This window comes from Panthera uncia, chromosome D4 (assembly GCF_023721935.1).
Source record: "Panthera uncia isolate 11264 chromosome D4, Puncia_PCG_1.0, whole genome shotgun sequence".
In the NCBI taxonomy this organism is placed as follows: domain Eukaryota; kingdom Metazoa; phylum Chordata; class Mammalia; order Carnivora; family Felidae; genus Panthera; species Panthera uncia.
Genome location: NC_064807.1, coordinates 33,446,749 through 33,462,512, shown reverse-complemented (window position 1 = coordinate 33,462,512; position 15,764 = coordinate 33,446,749). Strand labels below are relative to the sequence as shown.

At 40.4% G+C, this 15,764-nt stretch overlaps 1 protein-coding gene across 1 annotated transcript in view; it reads left to right on the top strand.

Annotated features, from left to right (window-relative positions):
* The first annotated feature begins 3,670 nt into the window (after positions 1-3,670).
* Positions 3,671-15,764, top strand: part of PTPRD (protein tyrosine phosphatase receptor type D) — a 520,100-nt gene continuing 508,006 nt past the window's right edge. Inside the window, exon 1 of the mRNA XM_049616822.1 lies at positions 3,671-3,962. The gene's annotated coding sequence lies outside the window, so the exon portion shown is untranslated. The remainder of the gene's footprint in view (positions 3,963-15,764) is intronic.

Genomic DNA, 15,764 nt, shown 5'->3' with positions numbered 1-15,764 from the left:
GTGCCTTTTGTAAACAGTGGGATAGCATGATGTTTAGTACATAATACAAGAGTAACAAATGATTACTATCATTGCTGTTATGATTATTTTTAGTCTTTTTTAGGATGTTTCATTATAGATGAGAATAAAATCTTTCAAGTACTTCTAGGAACTAACTCCTTTGGACGGGGTCCAAAATAGACTCATACTCATTGTGTGCTGAATTATGCACTAGAGGGGGTTGTGCTATAGCAAAGTTCCTATATGCTATTCATAACAGAATGTTAGAGTGGAAAGGAACTAAGAAAATGTCTAGTCCTATTTCTTCACTTCTCTTCATGTAAGTATTTATAGTTTTAAAACAATCTATATTTATTGCTCATAGATAAGTGGGAAAAACAGTTTGACCTAGAACTAGGGGCAGTTAGGAAGAGCTGGGGGCAGGGGAACCCTGGGTCATGATATCTGCATTTTGGGGCTGCTTCTGCCACCAAATAGTTGGATCACCTTAAACTCTCAGGGACTCAGTTTCCTTACCTATAAAATTAGGTGATTTCAACAGATAATTAGCCCACTTCTGATGTTCTTTGATTTCAAATCTCCAAACAGCAAACATTCCCAGAGGTTATAGGAGATGCCACAGAGTGCTGTTTTGTTACAAATCTGTTGTGAATGTGTTAATATTTGTATATGAGGCAGCTGTCTTACCCCACCTCTGTAGGATGTGCACAGAAAGTCTGGCTTCTTTGTTTCTTCCATCTCCTCTTCCTCAGCATTGTTGCCCTGAATAATGCTGGATCTTGTACAAAAATAGCTCGGACTTGCTAGTCGCCTTATCCCACTGCCACTTCTTTTTCCAAGACATTTGGTTATAGTAGGACATGAGCATCTAGGACCTCATTGTGTCAGGAAAGTATGGTCCTCTGGCTAATCTCACTTACTTATATTGTTCTCTGTCTGGATTGTCTCTTCTTTCTGGATCCCCTTGCTACCTGCTGATTGCTCACCTTAGTCATGATCATCTCTAGGTTCTCTAGGTAGTCTAACTTGCTATCAGCAGGTTACATTGTTACTTCCTTGAGTACACTCTTAGACAGCAGTCAGCCTTCCCAACTGGGATCTTTTAAAATAAGGTCAGACCTGGTCAGATCATCTCTCTCTTTTTTAAGTTTATTTATTAATTTTGAGAGACAGAGAGAGAGAGAGAGAGAGAGAGAGAAAGAGAGAGGGGCATCAAGAGAGGGAGAGAGAAAATCCCAAGCAGGCTCCTCACTGTCAGCACAGAGCCCCACGCTGCTCCATCCCACAAACTGTGAGATCGCGACCTGAGCTGAAATCAAGAGCGGGATGCTGAAACAACCTGGTCAACTCTTCTTAAATGTGGCAGAGGGATGTGTATCTCTCTGCACAAAGGCAACAGCAAAGGATTATTAGGGCTTTAAGAACTTTTCTGTTTGTCCTTCTGACATCCAACTTTGCAAGATGAAAATGGGACTCGCGGTTTATGGAGGAGAATGTGGCAAGGAGAAAGCCAAATCAGTTTACAGTTTACACCTTGAGTGAGAATCACCTGCTCAGATTTCTGAATCCATCCTTAAGGCACAGGGGCAGTTGTCCATCACACCTGCTCAGCCTCTCAGTTCCTTATGTCATCAAAAAGCCTGAAGGGTACACCTTGCTCCAGAAGCTTGCACAGATATGAATTTCTTGTAAAGTTTTACTGTAAGGCTGACCACACACACACACACACACACACACACACACAAGTACAAGGAAGAGTCAGGCCACACACACACACAAGTACAAGGAAGAGTCAGGCCACAACGATCCCTCCTGCCCTGTCCCCTCACATGCTGGAAAACTGAACTTAATTTAGCAAGGCTCCCGCAAAAATATGTGACTTCTTTTTGGAGCACAAAAGAGGCTGAGGATTACTGACCAATCCTTCAGTGTCTTTCAGGAGTACAGCATGCAGCTGGAGGCAACAGTCAGGATGCTGGATCATCTTACCTTTGCCCTTTCAAAAACAGCCTTGAACCTGCAGGCATAAGTATTTTGTGTATGTGCTGGCCTGAACGCAGAATGAGCAAGGGAGGGGTTGGAGGCCCTGACTTTATTTAACCTTTCTGACCAAGTTTCTAATAAAATTTTGGTAGGCCAATTGCCAAAGGTGGCTCCCAGCTATTGACTTGGTCCACATGCTAGAGATCCTGTGAGGAGTGACGAAGGTTAAAATGTGCCTGTTAGCTAACAATCCACCCAGTGTGTTCTGTGGATGAAGGGTTCACAGATGAAGCTTGTGTAGCGGAACAACTGAGTGCATGTCTAGGGAGAGGGTTTTAGGTGTTCTTCAGACAAGCTGGGAGCAGTGAATTTCCAACATCCTAAAAGGGGGTAGCATGGAAGCAAAACAAAGGTTGTCACAGTAAGATTGATTCCATACTTCCTTTCCTCTCTGACTCTAAAGTAGATCCTACAAGCATCCCTGAATAACACTGTCAAGGTGAACTGGGGCGGACACAAACTGTCTCATCAAGGAGCGCTCCTTGTATTATTATAACTGCTTTGAATGGGGGCGCGATCATATTTTTTTTTTTTTCCTCCAGTGCACCAGGACACAGAGCAGGAAGGACCCGGGTGTGCATCTCTTAGGAGAAGAGTGAATTTGTTAGAGGGGGTCTTTTCTGGCCTGGTGGATGGATGCTGGAGAGTGACGTCACCCCACCCCCTCCTGTGTGTGTGTGTGTGTGTGTGTGTGTGTGTGGTGCGCCTCCTTCGCCCAGCTCTTCTGTTTGCCCCTCCTTCGTCCAGCTCCCCGGCCCTTTCAGTGGGTCAGTGGTCCAGATTCAGGAATTCGCCAGCGGGCGCAGCGGGCCCGGCTCTCCCTGCGCCTGGGCGCACCCACACTCACACTTCTAGCACTGGCAACGCGCACACACACTCTCCCAGCACCGGGGCACCGCGATTCTGTGGGATCCCCAGCACGTTACGAGGATTTTAGAAATCACTCAGACAAGGAAACAAAGAAAGAAGCTTTTCCAATCACTTTCCTGAGCTTTTTGATTTAATTTCCCCACCAAATCACCTCGCCTCCAACCGTAACCACCAGGTTCAGGCCAGGTCCAAGGACTGCGCTAGACTGGCCATCCCACCTCCTGGCTCCCGACTCCACTCGGGCCGGTCTCCAGACGTCGCCTTACCCCCTCTCCCCCGCTTCCCCTCTTTCCCCGCCGGCCTCAGTTTCTGGTTACCTCTCGCGTGCGCTTCACTTTTGGGGGGAAGAAGAGAAGAAGGGGAGGGAGGCGCTGAGGGGGGCAGCCGAGTTGCTATTTGTGGCCAAAGAATCCTCTTTAAAAGAAGCAGCAGCAGGAAGGAGGAAACGAGAGAAGCGGAGGGAGAGGAGACCCGGCCCCGGACCCCCCAGCCGCGAGCAGCGGAGCATCGAAGAGCGGGAGGAGGAGGAAGAGCAGGAGGAGGAGGGAGAGCAGATACAGCGGCGGCGGCAGCAGCCGGCGAAGCGAGCGCAGGGAGAGCAGGAGGAGCGTGAGGAGGAGAAACCGCCGCGGAAGCCTCCGGCTCACAAGGGCCAGGAGGACGGCCCGGGAGGAGGAGGAGGAGGCGGAGGAGGAGGAGGAGGAGGAGGAGGAGGAGGAGGAGGAGAAGAAGGGGGTAGGGGTGGAGGGAGGGCGGGGGGACGCGCTCCTTTGGATGCTGGATTTCGGGTTTTTGGACTCACTCGCTGACTCTCCTCCACTTCCTCGCTCTGGACTGGGCTGGCCGTACGAGGGCCGGGCGGCGGCAGCGACTGGGGGGACTCCCGCGGCGGCGGCCGCAGCTCCGCGGGATTAAATTGGCCGCCCAGAGGCGGCGGCTCGGGCAGGCGCGGGCTGCGCGGCCGTGGCGGGGCGCGAAGGCGCTGGGGGAAAGTGCTGGTGGCGGCGCGGGAGGCGGTGGCGGCGGCTGCCCGGAGCCAACATGACCAGGTAAGTCCCCGAGTGACCCGGCCCGCCCCCGCCCCCGGTGTCCTCCCCTCCCTGCGCTCGGGGCTTGCCCCAGAGCCCCGCTCCGGCAGCCCGCGTCTCCCGGGCCGGAGCTTCCCACTCCCGCGTCTGCGAGCCCAGCGCCCCGGCAGCCGGAGCGCACACAGTTTGCTCTTCTGAACCTCCTTGGGCAGAGGTCCTCCCCTGCACGGCTTGCCTGTGGGTAAAAGCTCAGACCAGGGAGAGTGGAAATTCTAGAGATGGAGGGTGTTTGTTTGGATGGACCCCCGCTCTCTCCTCCTAGGGTGGGCAGAGTATTGTGGAAATGGAGGAGCAGTGGGGCAAGGCGACCCTACCCAGGGATTCTGCTCCGTATATATCTGTATCTTTTTTTTTTTTTTTTTTAAGAGGCAGTGATTACTGTTTTAAGAAGGGCTGGTTATGGTGAGGGGGCGAATTCTTTTTCTTTCTTTCCTCTGAACTAGTGGGGGGAAGGAGAAATAGCAGGAATCGAAGTCTACAAGGCTGCCATAGAGGAGGGGGATTGTTTTGGAGACCTTTCCAAGGCAAGAATCAAAGATCGTAGTTCTGCTACGGGAAGCTGCTGTTTTTACTCATTCCGTAGGGAAGGGGACGCAGAATTTATAATGAAAAATCCAAGTTGCAGGAAACAATTTAAAAAGAAAGCCACAACAAACCAAAGGTTCTTTGCTTTTCTGTCGAATGATTGTAGCTTTTATGTAGGCATGTGGAGAACTTGCATTGTTTATCTGCCAGGTTGGTTTTCAATTAGAAGCACTAACAAATGAAGTCAGGTTTCTTATGCTTAAAAAAAAAATCTTGAACACTAAGTATGAGATTGGCTTTCATTAATTGGGTGTTCTAGGATTCTGAATAGTAGTTCAATTCCCCAAAATCCGGACTATCGCAATCTACTTGTATTGTTTCCAGCTCCCCTCCCAGTACAGACTTGCAGAATGTCTCTGTTTTCTAAAATTCTTGAAGTGATCCCCCAAGACCAAGCTACAGTTTGTGCCTTAAGAACCCAGGAAGATTCTGGAGGGATCACTCTCTCTGTATTATCTCTTAAAGTTTTTTTTTTTTTTTTTTTTTTCATGCCTGTAGACATAGTGGCACTGACCTGGCAGAGCTTAGCACCCTCATTTTGAGCCTCTCAGAGACTAGTAACTGCTTGTGACTTGAGATAGATTTACTGTAGGACTTCCAGAGCTACAGACATGGTCCTGTCCCCTTGATGTGTTCCTTCCAACCATCCTGTAATAACACACATATGGGGACTTAGTCCAACCGTTGATACTTTTTATCATTTTGGCCATTCTGTCCTGTTTGAAAGTGTGCACACCCACTACTCAACTTGAGTAGAACCGAGGTGATGTACCAAGACTTGAAATATTCTGATTTAAAAGAATATTTAGATGATACTAACTTGACGATGCTAATATGAGGCTATCCAGGACAATGCTTAGTAGATATTATACTTATTTTGAAAGCATACTGTGTTATATGCCACAGATAGATATTATTTTATTGACTTAACAAAGATAGAATAAATGTTAAATGCTAGATGTCCGAATTCTTGAAATAGACACCCTAAATGGACATAGAAAGAAAATGTCCTTACCTCCCACCTCCCATAATTATGTACTGTACTTTGCTTTTCAATGGAGCTAGCAATTCTGTGACAGATTTTTAAAATTCACCCTCACGCTATCAGCTATTATTATACTTTCAAAGTGTGAAATTGACAAGCTGGTCAGTTTCATGAATTCAGCTGTCAGATTGTGTCCAGTTAAAAATTGCTAAAAGCTGTAAATGTGCCTGCCTGGAATTTTCTTTTGTAAAGGAAAGACAGCAAGAAGATGAGGATTAAGGGGTGTTATTAATTGTACATCCTTTAAAATAGGTGCACTCCACTGTGAGTTTTATCACTGGCTGTTGTTGGGAAATATATGCAGATTTTTACTATTTTAAAAGTGGCATTCAGTTTGTGTCAGTATTTCATTTACAATAGTCAGCACTTTACTTCGAAATTATCTGTTCTTAAAGCCCTCAGTAATAATAGTATAATGAGTGAAATTCAAAGAAGAAAATTGTCTCTCAAATATATCTTAATATATTTGAGTAATATATTACTTTTGTAATGACATGTAAAGAGAAGGATGTTAAATATTTTATTGTGGAGGTTATGTAACACAAATTCTTGGACCAGTGTGGTTGTAGTTACTAAAGTAATGAAATGTGGTGATCTACTTCAACATATGTGTATTTTGGTAGATAATCATGAAAGTAAAAATAATTAAAGTATTAAATACAGTGATTTGATTTGCCTTTTAAGATTGACATTCATTTAAAGCCAGAATATCTTAAAGTCAAGAACTGAGAATCGGAATCCCCTCATCTGCTGCTATTTGCTAAGCCACTAGGGGCCTGTATAACTGTTCTTATATCCAGGAGATACCCTCCTATGGCATATGCAAACCCTTCCTAGAGAGACATTAAAATAAAAAAAAAAAAAGTAGGCAGTCCCCTAAGTTTTTGTTTTTAGCCTATTAACTCAGACTCTAATGTTAGCCATAGACATTGATTGAAGAGTTTTTCAAGAACACTAGTTTAAGACCATGGTGGTGTAAGGTGATTTTTCATATAAAATGTGAAACAGAAGAGGTATTTGTGCAAATTCATATGTGATCTCAGTTTCTCAGTGTATATCAAGGATAAACAAGTAGGAACATTAATAACTTTTTTATTGGGCTGATAAGGATGTCATTTGCATAATGTAGGGTTAAAAGATAAATGAAACAGAATTACTCTAAGGAAAGTGTAGTCATAGATTGATGGTGTGATTAAACTAGCTTTGTAAGTGCTGTGCAAGTTAGTATGGAAGGAGAATCTGAGGCTGTGACTCCAGTGTAGTCAGCACTTGAGGGACCTGGGCTGAAGATGGACTATACATTTTTAAGTGTCAGTTTCACAAATTTGAAATCGACCAGCTGTGGCAATCTTGATAGACATTAGGCAATAAGGTCAAGTATACTTACACTGTTCTTTTGTTGATTTTCAGTTTTTCAAACTGACAAGGGTGACTATTTGTAAAAGAGCCCACCACTGGCATTTGCATATTGGATTTCCTTCAGACTGAGCTTGATTTATCAAGCCATTAAACAGTTCTATTTTTAAAAAGATTCTATGGAAAAATAGGAATTCATTAACACAATCACATATGAAAAGTACCATTTCAGGAAAGATGGATTCCTCAAGGTGATTTTGCTTTCAAACTACCCTTCAGTTTCAGCTGTGCGTCTGTGGGTAGTCTGAGAGTTTGAGTATGTGTGTGCTCTAACTTGTGATCCTGAGAGCATCAAACTTTTACACTCAGGTCTTTAAATCTAAGCACTTAACCTTTGCTCATGGTTACCCTCCTAATTCCCCCCAAAGTTTCTGGTTATCTCAGAAATGAACTTTACCTTTGACATAGTGTGCTCAACTTAGTGGCCACAAAATACACCTTTAGGATTTGTATTATAAGATATATGAAGTGCTAAGTATACAGATGTTAAGTATCCAGTTTTCCAGAGTATTCAAAGAATGTATTATGTTTTTTCTTATTTTCTTAAAGGGACAGTACTTTTTGGTTGAAAAGTTTAGTGTGAGAAAACAAGTTATATTTTAAGCTACGCCTACTCTGGGTGCTTTTTTGCCCTAAGGAGTTATTCACCTTTTCTTTGTACTGTTTGGTTTCTTTGAAAAAAATCTTTTCTGGAAGCTGCTTACTTGTGATGGCAGAAAGGCACCTTGCAGCCTGAAGCAAAGTCTATGTTTAAAAACATTTCTTTTTGTATTATTAATGATTTGCCAAGAAAGAGCAAAGGGAAGAGTTAATTCTTTCCGTGCACGACAAGATTGAGGATTCCTGTATAACACATCAACTAAGAAATCTGATAATGCGGAAGAAGATTGCTTGGAAGGGATTTGTCAATGAATTGTATTCCCACAAACATCACTTGTTTAAGCTTCTGTAATTTCATAGCACAGTGATATTTCCACCAAAGGATTGGTTTGTTTGGGGATATGTTTTCTATATGAATAATCTCATTTGCTTCTAATTAGTAGTTGGTAACACTTTTAAAATTTCATGCTTGACTTGCATTTGTTTTGACAATTGGAGTGTCCAACTCCCCCTCTTCCCCATTTTTAAAATAAAAATGTGTTTCGGCTCTTCACAATTAGTCCCTTAAGAAAGATAGCTGAAAGAATATATGGCTTGTGCTTCATGATTGTTCATTATATGAAATTATAGCCTTACATGTAAGAGTTCAGCATTTCCTTTGCGTCATAAGTCTTGGGGAGGTCAAAGAGCAAATGCTTATACGTTACAGCAGTCTCTGACCTAATGCAGCCTAAATAATAAAGTCATGACGGAGGTGCTAGACTGAAGCATTAATGAAATAGAATTCTTACAAGAAGTATTTCACAAAATTACATTTAAGGCCTCTGCCCCTCGTTTCTCCTCTAATAAATTACCCATTTGTTTTCACGTAATCATCAGTAAGTTTGCATTTTATTCTTTTGACATTTTATTTATCAAATATTTTTAAGACTTAATGTTAAAATAATTTAAGTGTTATATCCACATGTACTGCTATACACTCAAAACAATGTGTCAGGTGGAGAGGGGGAGGGATGACTAAAATAATGCCTGTAAAGCCCAGTGTTCTCCTTCTCAAGATAATTCATTCAGTCTCTTTCTGTTCATTATTTTCTATTTGAGGCTGATATGTTTAATTGGATCGTGTCAATACTTGTCAGTTTGTCTATAGCTTTTTAAAAATTACCAAAAAATAGAGCAAAACTGAACTCTTTCTTCACTTTCCACCTTTGCTGTCCCTTGAATCAAATCCTATGTCATAGATCAGTAAGTTAAATGAAGGAATTGACAGTTTGGAAAGCTAAGACAACTAATTTTGTCTATAAGCCAGCAGATCAGGTGTCTCGGCAGACCAGTAATGTTGAGACCGCTTAGAGGATCCTTGCTCCCCCCCTGCAGCACGCATGTCTTGCTTTCCTTTGCAAATGACTGCTCTTAGGTGGCAGGCTCTTCTCTGGCTTCTTCAGCATTTACAACAAAATATAAAAGAAAATGCAGGCATCTGAGGCTAGGCTTTCTGTAAATTCTTTGGATTTTCACTGACCAGAAACTCTTCTTAACTTTGACATTCAAATAACAATGTCAGGAGCAGTGTGACCTTTACCACATTGCTATTTACTGGATTTAAGCATTGTAACTCTGTCAGTTTCATGAAATTGATTGAATTTATAAATTCTTAATTGTATTTTTTTAACAGCCTTCGAGCTATATTCCTTAATGTAGCAGTAGCTAACTAAATTGAGACTGCCAGTTGCATTTAGAAAATAGCACTTCTTAGTATTGCTTTTATATTAGGAGATATTGAACCTTCAAATATATAAAGGGATTCTCTGTATCATCGGGTCACAAGTAATAAGAGACTTACTTTTCAGCTTCAGTAAATCAACCTTTATTAACAAAAATTTTTTGTTAGCACTGAATATATAAATAATTGAAAATTAGTTCTTGTTCAATCTTATTTAATCCTTCTAGTATATAATGTATATGAAACTAATGCTAAACATTGCAAAATCTGAAGGTACTTCCTTCTTTCCTTCCTCCCTTATCCTTCTTCTTCTTTTGCTGTAGTGAAAAGAACATAAATTTGGTACAAGAAGATCTGAATTTATACATCCGTTTTGTCACTTATTGTCTGTAAAATCTTGGGAGAAGTTGTATAACGTTTCAGTGTCTTGGTTTCACTGTCTGTAAAGTGGAGGAAATAATCATAGATATAATGAAGACCCAATAGATAATGAGAATTTGTCTTATTTTTCATTTTAAACACATTCTGGTTGTAAGAGTTTTGTTAGGAACATGTTATATTCATCACTTCTAGTTTCCACGATAGAGTTTTGCTGTCTTTAGTTATCTGCTACACATTATTGCTACCTGATTTAAAAGTTAGGACTTGGATGCGGATGTTTTGCATGTTTGCCCAATTTGCATCGTGTTGTGGACATGCTATACTTACTACGCATGCTGGAACTACCTTTCCTTTCCAGCATGTTTATTGAAGTCTGTATATATCAGTATGTCATGGTACGCAATCTCAAAAAGCTTTTAAAGGGAAAGGAAGAAATGGTTTTACCTAAAATATACAAAGAGTATTTTGCTTAAAAGTAAAAAAAAAAATATATTAATAGATTCTTGATGATATTTGATGTGAAACTGCAGTCTGGGGGAAGAAATGTTTAGAAAAGCAGTTAATTAAAATACTGAACCAAAAACTTGCCTTTTTTTTTTCTTTAATGGTAGTGCATCTTAGAAAGCTCCTTAGCTCTTTGCTCAGTGCAGCTGTCCTTCCCCGAAAGATTGGGTTTCAAGAGCAATGATGGATGGTGGGTGCCTGTAGCCAGTTGTGGGGTTTGTTCTGAGGTCAAATGTATTGATGGAGGATAGGAATTTACTGCCTTCTGTCTCTCGCTAAGATCTGCCAGTACAATTTCACAGAGAAAAATTAGACTAGACACATCAAATGCTGATCCAGTGTCCCATTATAGGTCAAAAAGACATTTGTTTCCAATGTTTAAAATATTTTTTAACCGCCCCCCCCCCTTCCTCATGTTCCATCCCAACTAAAGGGACATACTGAGTGTGTGCACTAAGGGTTTTTTACTATACAAGTAGACCCTGGCCTCTCTGTAAAAACAATCCAAACTACTTGTAGTAGTAACTTAATTGAAATATTATTAAAGCATTTTAAGAGAGAAACAAAGTATGCTTAACGATGTCTCTGGTTAAAATAGTCCAGTGTGATTATTTGATACATGGTTTTATATCTTATTTTAAATGGATCTATCAAGAGTATTTGACTAGTTGTAAGTAATAGTAATCTATTGGACATGAATTACATATTCTGAATCCACTTAATGACCAAGGGATAATTTTCACTTTCTTCCTGGGCGGGAAAGAGAGGGAATTGTAATATTTTTTTTAATTTTGTTTTTAACGTTTATTTATCTTTTGAGAGGTAGACACAGAGTGTGAGTGGGAGAGGGGCAGAGAGAGAGGGAAACACAGAATTCAAAGCAGTCTCCAGGCTCAGAGCCGGCAGCACAGAGCCCGATGTGGGGCTCAAACCTACAAACTCTGAGATCATGACTTGAGCCAAAGTCAGATGCTTAACTGACTGAGCCACCCAGGCGCCCCGGAATTGTAATCTTTTTTAGAGGAATATATTTTGGGGAAGCATCTTCCATTGAAAATATCCCATGGATGGTAGTTGTTCTCTCTGAGTTCTTTGACACTCACTTTTTCCATCAACATTATTTCCTCTTTATTAGATATTTTGGCCAGTGTGTCTCTATCTCTATACTAAACTCTTTTTTTTTTTTTAGTCATTTCATCTACGGCCCACTTCAGGTCACCATTTGTCCTGTCTACTGTGGTATACCTATCCACCTCTCATAGAAGCAGTAATTTCTGCATAGATGATCTTCAAAATAAATTTCTCAACTTCTCAGTGGAGTTCCAGACCAGATTTTTAATCTGCTTGTTAGATGATTGAGAAATAGAAGCTCTCCTGGATCCCACACTCTGCATTTTATAAACCTAAAATATTATCCTCCATCCATACTCAAATTGACATTTTTTTTTTCTTGGTACCTCATTATCTGATTTATCCCTGAACCAGAAACTTGGGCGTCACCTTTATCTCCTTCCTTCCTTTTATTCTTGACTCCATCCAATTTTGCACATTCGATTCCTGTAATCTCTTTTAACTTTATCACTCCCTTTCTACTGCTTCCTTTCCTGCGTTGTTGACATGCTCAACACACCATTCATAGCTTCCTAAGCAAACTCTGTGTTCTCACATTTCTCCTCTCAATGCTTCCTAAAACGTTTTGGTTTCTGAAAGGCCAACTTTCTCAAGTCTGCACATTCAAGAGCTAAATCCTCAGCACAGAATTCCAAGCACTTTGCATTTGAACCCTAACCTACATGACCAACAGCCTCTGTCAGACAACCCCAGGTGCTCATCTTCCTGCAAGTTCAGAATCCCTGACATCAGGAAGAAGACTGCTCTCGGGCACCTCCAGTTCTGGCACTGTTTCTGGAATCCTTTGTCTCCTTACCAGCTATCCCAACTTGCATCCATTGAAATCCTTCTAATTATTCTCTCATTTTCTAATTCTCAGCTCAAGTACTGTGCCCTTTTCTTTGAATTTGGTTTGAGTTGAATTTAATTGAAATCAAGAATGTGAGTAATAATTATTCATTTGAAACGTCTAATGATGCTTGGGACACTGAGGTAGTTAAAAACTAAGTTTCTTTTAATTTTTGTGAAGCATAATAGCAGTGGCTGATGCATCAAGTCATAATAGTGATAGTTGCTAGAATTTACTGAGTGCTTACTATGTGCCAGGCATTCAGCATAGCACTTTTTTTTCAGCACCACATTTAATCTCTAAAGTAACTCTGTATAAATTTGATGTTTTTATTATCATCAGTTTATTTAGAAGGAAATGGATTCATCGAGAGGTTAAGTGATTTGCCCAAGGTTGCATAGATATAGTAAAGACAGAACTTAAAGCCAAGATTTTAAGTCAAGCAATATTACAATCCCAACTTTTGTCTACTCCGGTCTTAACTCTCACTATATGATTCTTGTGTGTGATGGGATTTTTAAAAATTTATTTCACATATACCAGGCAAATAAGACCAATATAGTGCCGTCTTGACCCAAATTCAGGAAAAATCTTGGGCATTATGTAGGTTTCCAACATTTCTAATGACTTTCTTCTGCTCCTTTCTCTGTTTGGGACTGGAGGCATTGATTTTTTTTATACTTAAGTTGTTTGGATTAGATGGCTTAATTTTGGCAGTTGCCTTCTAGCTCTAAAATTTTATGCTTTTCATAAAGCAGTGACACAACTGCCTGAGCTTTGGATCAGAAGTGGTTAAATGAAATATTTCCACCAAGAATAGTTTTTAAAATCACAAAGGCTGGTATTTTCATAACTGCCCAACAGGTAAGGAATCAAAGCACTTTGTATAAAGAGAAATATGGATCCAGCAGGATTATCTGCAGAGCGTCCTCCCATCAAAGAAATGAAATTATGCCAAGTGACTGAGATATATGCATTCTATTTATTGGCAGCCTGCCCTATGCAGTTTTATCTGGGAAATTCCATCACTTATAATGTCTCTTCTCAAATACTCTATTTTCACTGCCTACCTGTTAATTTCATTATCAATATCAGATGGATGACTTGGTAAGTTTTTCTCCATTTAATCTGTTTTATGAAGGTTCAGCTTTTTTCTTTGTCAGTTTTTGGAGGCCTATTTCTGATTAATTATGATTTTATAAATAATACAATACAGGATTTATATTTGTTTGATGATTTGGAAAATTATTTTTTCTCTGACAACAAGCCACCCTGAAGTTCTAAATCCGATATGGTACATAAACTAGAGTTATGTGAAAAATTCTCTAGTCCTTTATGGCTCTTACAGAAATGTCAACCATTAAGTATTCTTTGCCCAGGTTTCCAAACTACTTCTCCCAATTGTATACTGTCTTGTTTAGCCATGTTTTCCTATGACTTAATATATAAACACAATCTCCTAGAAGCCTGGGGTCGGGTATCCTACCTTCTTTGGGTAATATGTAGTGAGGGTTCTCCAACAGTGACGCTCTTATTGTGTTTTGATGATAATAGTTGTAAATTAAGAATGACAAGTTCAGTAAATGTTATGTGTATTCAGATACTACCTAAGAAATGATTGCCTGAATGTACTTGAGTCTGATTTTACTGTTGTCCAGACTCAACTTGATCTATGATCTAGTTTTACCAAAAAAATCAGGAAATATAGAATTTAAATTTTGATTTAAAATTTATCATTTAAAATATATTTTCTCTAAATAACTTGTCATTCCCACATATACCAAAATGAATATTAACTTTCTTCCAACCAAATTATTCACTATCTTCTCATAGGTTAGCAGACACCTGTTGGCAAGGTCCCTGTCATTTTGCCCAGATTGCAGAACTCTGTGTTTAGTTGGGAATGCACTATAGTTGCTTCTCTTCTCTGCAACCAGTGTGATCTTTAAGACACTCAAATATGAGCAAGTAGTCCCTCTCCTTCAAATATGCTTCTGCTTCCCCATTTCCTTCTTTTTAAGGCTTGACCTGCAGCAAGTCACCTGGCTCTTGATACCTTTCTCTCTGCCTAGCTCTTGCCACCTTTCCATCCTCATGTTCATTATCTCTGTTCCCCTCAGTGCACACCTCAATGCACATACATTCCAGCCATACTAAAGTATTTGCTGTTTCCAAGAGGCACTACTCTGTTGACTCTTTCATTTGTAATTTTGAGAATATCTTCTCTCTTCTGTGTGTGAAGTTCCTTCCTCTTCCTTTTTTTCCTGAGTCACCTATTCCTTCAGGTCTTACCTTAGCTGACAACTCTTCCAAGAGGACTTCCCATTCTCCCGAGTGGATACCCTTTCTTTATGCACTAAACAAGCACTGAATAAATTTGACACCTAGCCTATATAATAGTGCATTGTGATTGCTTGTCTGTGGTCTGATTGATTACAAATTCTTCGAAGCTAAAACCCATGTCTTTTCCCAGTGGCATCTCTAGCACGTAGCCCATGGCCTGGCTCAGTGTAGTCAAAGTATTGGCATAATTTTATTATGTATTCCATGAACAAATTAATTGTGCGCAGAAAAATCAGAGATGGACTAGTTCATGGCCCAAATCTTATAACCCATATGTTTAATATTTAACTCTACAATTTATGATAATGCCAGTTGCTCTTTAGTAATTTTTATTTTACTTGAGCTAAGTTCCACTTACCTACTTCTCTACTAAACTAAGACAAAGCCAAATATGAGTATATTGTGTGTATCTACTCATATGTCACTAGACAAGACAAATCTGCCTTTACATCTGGCTGGGGTAGGAATTCCCAGATGCACTTAATTCTGACACATGGTCATTATTGAACCAAAAGCCATTGCCTGGCATGATTATAGCTTGTATTTGTTTTCATTTTAAAGGGCTTCATCCAGGCTGCCAAATGTACAACAGGTGCCTTAGTTTTATACTTGCCAATCTGTTGTTATTCAAATGACCGCCCTAACAGAGACTAATGGTATCTAATAAAATTGATCTCAGTTCTGGCAAGCCAAGCTCACAAGAGCAAGAGTGGTAGGAAATGCAGTGTGAAAGTACACTGGTGGTGAATGTGGCTTGTGAAGCATACATTTTTTAGAAGATGACATATGTCTCACACATAGGCCCCTGATTACGTTTAGCCATGGAAATTTTCCACAGTCCAGTATTATGTGAACATTAGGATTTGTAACATCTAATATTATTTTCAATGGACTTGTTGGGTGGCATGTGGACAGGACTGGCAGTGCCACCTTAGTGAGTAGCTCTGCCATATTTGTAAGGCACACCCAGGGAATCTTTTCATGCTAAACAGCTGGCATGTATGATGGCTTTTATTTCCTGTCATCAGAGATTTGCCTCACTGATTACATAAAGTCTCAGTAAAGACTCACATATTAATAGAGTTAACCAGGAGAGAAAAGTGTCAGTTTGCAAACAGGAGCTCATGTTTGGACATTTTCATGCAAACAGTGTATATGATTTCTTGGGTTTTTCTCATGTTTTACAAGAAGCTGGTTATGGAAACC